Source organism: Typopeltis vanoorti, chromosome 11 (assembly GCF_054136105.1).
Source record: "Typopeltis vanoorti isolate ZY-2024b chromosome 11, IOZ_Tvanoo_1.0, whole genome shotgun sequence".
In the NCBI taxonomy this organism is placed as follows: domain Eukaryota; kingdom Metazoa; phylum Arthropoda; class Arachnida; order Uropygi; family Thelyphonidae; genus Typopeltis; species Typopeltis vanoorti.
Window position 1 is genome coordinate 6,105,772 of NC_143559.1, and position 7,216 is coordinate 6,112,987.

Sequence of the window (7,216 nt, forward strand, 5' to 3'; positions counted from 1 at the left end):
TGCTATATCTTGCTTAATACAAGGTTCCTATCAAGGATATTCTAGATACTAACCTCATTAATTTTGTATTACTGTACTTTGTTAATCCCCCGATGGGGTATTCACCTTGACGTGGTGAAAGGGGCCCGCGTATCTCTAAGATGTGTGAGGTATATCCACCACCAGCAGGAACTTCCAAGCCAGACAAGTCAAATGAGAATTGGTCAAACGAAATGAGTCACTCTGGTCCTCCAGATTAGGTATCGAGCATAAGACAGACCACCTAATCTCGCAGAAAAAAATGTTCTGGTCATAAAGCAAGTACGAAGTTATTTTCACTGGAAAGACTTAGATTTTGGATCCAAGCATTAAAATAATGGTTTCGAATGGACTATGAAACGCGATGAGTTTGTACAGACTGAAGCATTTCTGGAACTCGCTCATGAATTCCTGAAATGATTAAATTATCCGAATAGGAATTTTAATTCAAAAATCGCAAAGAATAAATATTTTCAAAATTATTTGAAGCCAAAGCCTTTATAAAGAAATAAATATTATGGTGAAAGACTGATTAATTTGGCTGCAACTAAAAATTTATGACATAGATTTGATGCGTTGTTTATGGAGAAATCTCTTGACTAAAATACCTTTAACCAGAGAGACCATATCTTAATCGATAAAATGCAGAGAAATGGCATCCAAAACATTTAGATATTACTACAGAGGAGCCCAGTGTGATTATAATTGGAACCATTCTTACGGTCAGAATAGAGAGTAAATATTTTAAAGTAATATGAATCAATCAAGAATATTAGCAAAGTAGACGAGGGAGGGGCGGAAGAAGAGAGAATAAAATATGAGACAAAAATTGAAAAATAAATAGCTTTTCGAAAGAGACTGAACACATTGACCACATATGGAATTATATCAAGGACAGTTTAAAAGTAGCACCGGAAAACTCACGGGGTAATCGGAAGAATACGGACTGGCGGTAAGGAAAAAGAAAAGATAGTAGTCGACGTTGTCTTAATAGTGTAGCTAATATTCATGCTATTAAGAAATACAGAAAAAGTAGCAAAGCCAATAAAATAATCAGACAATAAAAAAGAAAATTTTCCATGAACAGTAGAAGAAATCCAGAATCAGTTTGCTTTAAATAATACTGAAACTTTCACTTGTCAGAGAAGAAGAAAGGATAAAGAAACTCAAAACATAGGAGCTGAACTCATAAATACAATAATAGTGAATTAACTAGAGAAATAAATGCGGGAAAATGAAAAGATTCCTTCAAAAATGGAAGGAATAACTAATCGAGTAAATGGGGGGAAAATATCAGTGTGAAAATTACAGAGGTATATCGCCCTTCTGTCCACAGCAAGCAACATTTAATCTAATTTTATACCAGATATTATTATGCGACACCCTCAAGCAGTCCAATGATTCGTCGCGGGAGGGCACACTACAACTCACTGTCTCCCTTACATCTTACCACATCTTACTCTCATATCTTACCATATGGTGAAAACATTGACGAATAGGCCCACATGTGACTATTGTTTACGTTAAGGCAATTAGGAATGAAAAAAGATGAATCTCATCAACTTCTCAATATTCCTTCAATAAAAAAAAAACTATACGATGGCAATCGGAGAGAATGCAATGAGAGTACTGAATGAATTCAGAATACCTCGTAAAATGTATGCAATCCAAAATTGCGCCACTCACTGCTGAAGCAAAGTATTGGCTAAAGATTTAAATATGAACCCTCGCAATTAAAATAGGATTGAAACTAGGAAGATGCAGTTTCACACATCCAGTTTAATTCAGTTTAAACTTCCACTGTGGAAGATACTGACGATATTATGTAGAATAACATTCAGAAAACTCAAATATGCTGCTGAAAAACTGTGATTACACACCGGTCGGGATTACATGGAATATTTCAAAAGGGTGTAGGAGCAATAACTAAGTGGAAAAAGACAAAATTACCATTCACAACAGAAATTTAAAAATACCACGTTCTTCAAATATCTTCGAATATTTCTTATCGGAAACCAGTGAAAATAGGAGCTGCAAAAAATGCATGCATCCATTTGATTTAATCGTTTACTGTCCTCTAAAAAAATCTCTCAAACTCAGTTAAAATAGAAATGTACAAGACGATCATTGGACTAGCTCTTCTAATACTGGTTGTTTCATATGGGGCAGAAAGCAACCTGGAAAGTTATAAGAAGCAGAAGCATAACAGACCAAGATGTAAAATCCTTGCAACGTCTTTGAACCTGTAAGAGATAACGGAACAAGGGAATGGAGAATAAAAAATAATCGCCAACTATACCAACGGTATTTTAAAATACTGATCGATGAATTCGGCGATTACAGACTGAGATGGGCTTCGATGACTCATTAAAAATAATCACGAGCAGTTTAATTCGAGCTCCAACATCCATATATTTTCCACTACTAAGGGTGATATGCTGTCTCTGCATTATTTGCAGACACGTTTTAAAATATCAAACTTCTTTCTTTTGTATTAACTGGACACAGCAGACTTCACCAAGTGTATTATCTCTTCGAAAATCTTATCTTCGTATCTATAATTACTTGCGAAGTCGTTATTGAATATTTATCGCAGTATTCTTTCACAGTCATATTCACATAGCTTGTTGGTTTTAATTCACTATTTCGGTGGAGTGTTGTGTGTGCTAACTGTTTTAACTGTCTCCACGAGGGTTATTAATAGTGTTATGCGTTTCTAATAGTGTAAACAAGTTAACATTTGTAGTGTTTTATTCATTTTCTGTATCTACTAAATGGATCAATCTCCAAGAAAGCGTTCGAAAATATGTACACTTTCTCAGTACACTCGTAGTGTCTCAGTATACATGTGCCAATACGTGTGGTGTTGGTTTGAGTACTGTTAATGCGATTTTAAAGCGCCTTAAGGAGACAGGTACCTTTTTTATGTCTCCTAACAGAAAAGGAAAATGTAGGCGAACAAGGAAAATTACACTTACTCAAGATCGTTACTAGTTAGAAAACGCAAATTGAATCCAAAGTTGTTTCTGACATGAGCGTTCGTCGAGGATTGTTGAAAGCAAGGAATACTGCCCACATACCAAAAAAGAAACAACTGTTGACAAAAGTTATGACAGAAATAAAGAGGATCCAGTGGGCAAAAGCGAACAAACATTGGACTGTTGAGAAGTGGAAGAAGTTATCCTTTGTCCAAGTAGAGTGAGTACCCTATGTTCTTATGTCTGCAAATAACTGACTGAGAAGACTTCTCCCGCCCACCTTTAGAAATCTCCTAAACAGCCAACTAAAAATGTGTTCTGGGGTTGTTTTACATATGACGGTTCAAGATCACTTGTGCCTGTTGACAATATGATAAAAAGTGGCCAATGCATAAAAATACTGGAGAAAAGAATGGTCCCACAGATCCAGAAAGACAAAGACCTCAAATTCCAGCAGGATCTATCTCCATGCCACACTTCAAACAAGTGAAAGAGTTCCTCAAAAATCATAACATCCAATTGCTTCAGTGGCCAGGTAATAACACTTCTGACATTAACTTCAATAAAAAAATTTGTGGGCCATAGTGAAAACGAAACTTGGAAAATTAAATTGTGATACGAAGGAAACTTAATACAATCCACTATTAAAGCATGGTTTGAGATGCAGAAATAAGAAAAATATATTCTACGTTGGTAAAGTCCATGCCTGAACGAATTAATGAACTTATTAGGAACAGAGGAGCACATTTAAATTATAAGGTAAAGATGAAGAGAAAAAAAATATTAACTACTGAATGGGTTGGCTAAGAAGAATACTTGGAGTATATCTGCTGGATACACTAAGAAATAAAGACATAAGGAAATGACTAAAACAAGAAATAATAATAGTGAAAATCCAAGAAAAAGACTGCAATGATTTGGCCATGTGACCAGAATGGGAACAGAAAGATTACCAACTAAAGCCCTGAATACAACGATGGAAGGTAAAAGATTCAATGGGCGGCCCGCCCAGAACTAGATGGATAAACAAAATAAAAGAAGACCTGAAAACCAAATCACAACAAGCGACACCAAACTGGACAGAGCTGTTCGGACTCTCCAGCGACAGACAGAAGTGGAAAGAGTTCATTCAGCCTCGTCATCATCTACATAGATGACGGAAGAGAGAAGAAGAAGAAGAATGCTGGAGTTTAATTTTTGTACTTATTTTCTTTGAAAATATTTTCTTTGGAATGTGAGTGTTCGGATTAATTTGTTCGCTACTGTATTTATATATACATATAGTCTTTCAGAATTTTTATAATTGCATATTACTTTGAGGACTTCACTCATCCGACCACCCAACTAATCTAAGGCTTGTTTGTATATTTATTTCTCGGAATAAATATAAAGATTGCTCACTTATATTCTCTCTTTATCATTCTATTTAAATGAAAAAATGTTGAACAGAGTGCATAAACTTCATGGCCTACTATATATACTTGACGTGATTCCATCTACAGCGGTTTCGTTCTCGCACTCAACATCACCAACAAAATATTCGCTCATTTATTAATGCTTGCGTTTTCTTAACTCACCAAATGACTGATATTACCGTTCCATCATCTCCATTGCTATAAATCACTTCAGATGTTAATGTTAGTGTTTTCAGTAACCATGGAGACACTAACACTAACCGAACATGATTTTTATTCTCAGTTTGGATCCTTCCTTATAAGCAGTAATACTTCTCCTCTTTCTTTCTAGATGGTCTCGTCCGACAATATTATAATACCTCTCAAGCATCAAGAACCTCATCATTAAACTAAGTTTCAGAATATTTTATTATAGGGCTTAATGTCTCCACTTACTACCTTGAATCACAATTAAAAAAAAAAAAAAAACCTTCGCCCATATGTGTACAAAAAAAAACGTCAAGCATTTCAGGTCAGGTCTTCCTATCAGCTGCTGTTAGTGTTCTCTCTTCAACATTTTATTTCAAAGAAAAAAAGTGCTGAACATAGAACAAAAAAGCGATAAGTTCATGGCCTATTGCCAGGCTTTACTCAGCCGAATGAATCTCTCATGAGGCGAGTGCAGTCTTCACGCCTCGTATTCCTATTCCATTGCTCTAATAATCGGCTCCTCATTACAGACGCTGTGCATTAATGTTTATTTACTCTAGATTTTGCAGCTTAAGTGAGTTCCGAAAAGTGACCACCAATTTTCAATTATCATTTCTTCTTATATGAACAGATAATATTCTTCGTTTTCTTTTCCTTTCAAATCGTATCTTTCATATTCAATAACTTCGTACCAAGAAAATACGCTCACGCAAAATTCTAATGGTATGTTGTACATAATTTATAAACACCGAATCTCCAGATACTGGATAATCATTAAAATGCGTTCCACTTAAGCAGTCATTCACTACCCGTGCTCTTGAAGATTTAAGGTGATCCAAGTTGCCGCCTTTCCCTTATTTTTATAAAAGATCCAATACCCGACAGTCCCAGGCTTCCTACTTATGACTTTTTTTTGTTCCAGTTGTTAAATTTCTAAATATTACTTGCAGGTTAATAGTACTGTCAAGTACTGTGAGGCATTTTTCTGCTATTTTTTCCCAATGCATGCTATAATAATATAAACGAAAAAATCTCTAACTTCTAAATTAAATTCTAATTTCTGAATTGAAATGTGCGCCTGGGGGACGAAGCGTTTTGCGAATATACACTCCAGCCAGCGGCTAGATATTTCTCGTCTGATCACCCAAGTTAAACAATGTTGGGCCTCGTCAGAGCTCGGGAAGGTGACTGCCGGGGAATATTCAATGAGAATGAATGAATCAGATTTTGTCGACCCGGGCAACTGGGACGACAAAATCTAACTTTATACTTCACAAAATTGAATCAGCAAGTTCTGGGTTCCAATTGCAGTGCGAAAATGGATGTTTGTGAATGTGTGTCCATGTGGTAGATGAAGTTCATCGCTTGTGCAGCATCATCACGCTACTTACTGAAGGCTTATAAGTGGCTCGAAAAGTTTCCATGTTTGGTGTCTAGATTTCTGGGTTACCTAACTCTTAGATGATAAGCGTAAGACCTTTATTGGGTGGAATGGGTTCCCTATTTAAGTGAAGACATGGATTAAAATACCTGCGCTAGTTTACCAGTTTCTAGTTATTTAGAAACATGGATATGGAATAAATCATCTAGAGTCTTTGGGGATGCTTAACTAAGAGAAAAGCAGATATAATCATCTACTTAAATTCAAACTGAGTTAAACCTGACAGTTCTTATTCAAGAAATTAAGCAATATTTTAGAAACTACGAAGTAAATAATAATAATAAAATCATGGCAGATTCGTTGACTGAATGATTAATCTATGTTTCTCTTCTGTACAATGGGAGGAAGTTATTATATAAAACCTTTTAAGACAAAGCTAAGTTACCGGTTGCAAACTGAAGTAACAGACATTTCTTTCAGCAAGCAAGGCAATCTGGCCTAAGAACACAACTTTATACTTCACAGTCCAGAGGAGGGATACAAATAACACTTTGCAAGATAGTCTATAAAAGAAATGATAATCAAACAGAGTAAAAAATTATGCCATAATATCTCATGATATAGCTGTGGAAAGATCTGAAACATTTTCGGTTTAGAGTATAAAAGAACGAGGGTTTTATAATTTTTTTTCTTCCATGGGTATAAGCTGCGTCTCTGCAAATGATTTCTAGAAAAATCAAAGCTCATAATCCTGAACCGAAATATCAAACTTTAAGTGACTTAGGAAATGGAAGCTCCCTCAAGAAAATAATAGTTTTAAAATATTTTTGAAATTGAAGAGAATGGGAAGGGATTTTCACGTGAGCACATGGCAATATATATACCAAACAGTACTGTCCTGTTAGGGAAACCCTAAGCAAGGGCTAACAAGAGATGAAAATAGTCCCAGTTATATTCACGTCATTTAACTTGTGCGGTTTCGAGGTAACTCGTGGTGAAGGTAGAGCTTTGGGTTGAGTCGAGAGCGTGGGAACAGAGAAGGCTATGAGACAGGTGCATTGTGTCCGATAATTGTTCAGTGTTGCGACCATGTTCTGGTTTTTGAAAGCAAAAAATTCATCAAAAACATGCGCTTCCCCGTTGGGAAAAAGGAAAAATTGCTTTCAGCAATTTTTCATTTTACGCAAACGTTTCTTTGCCATGCTTAATTCAGAAAGAGGAGGGGGGTATGCTTA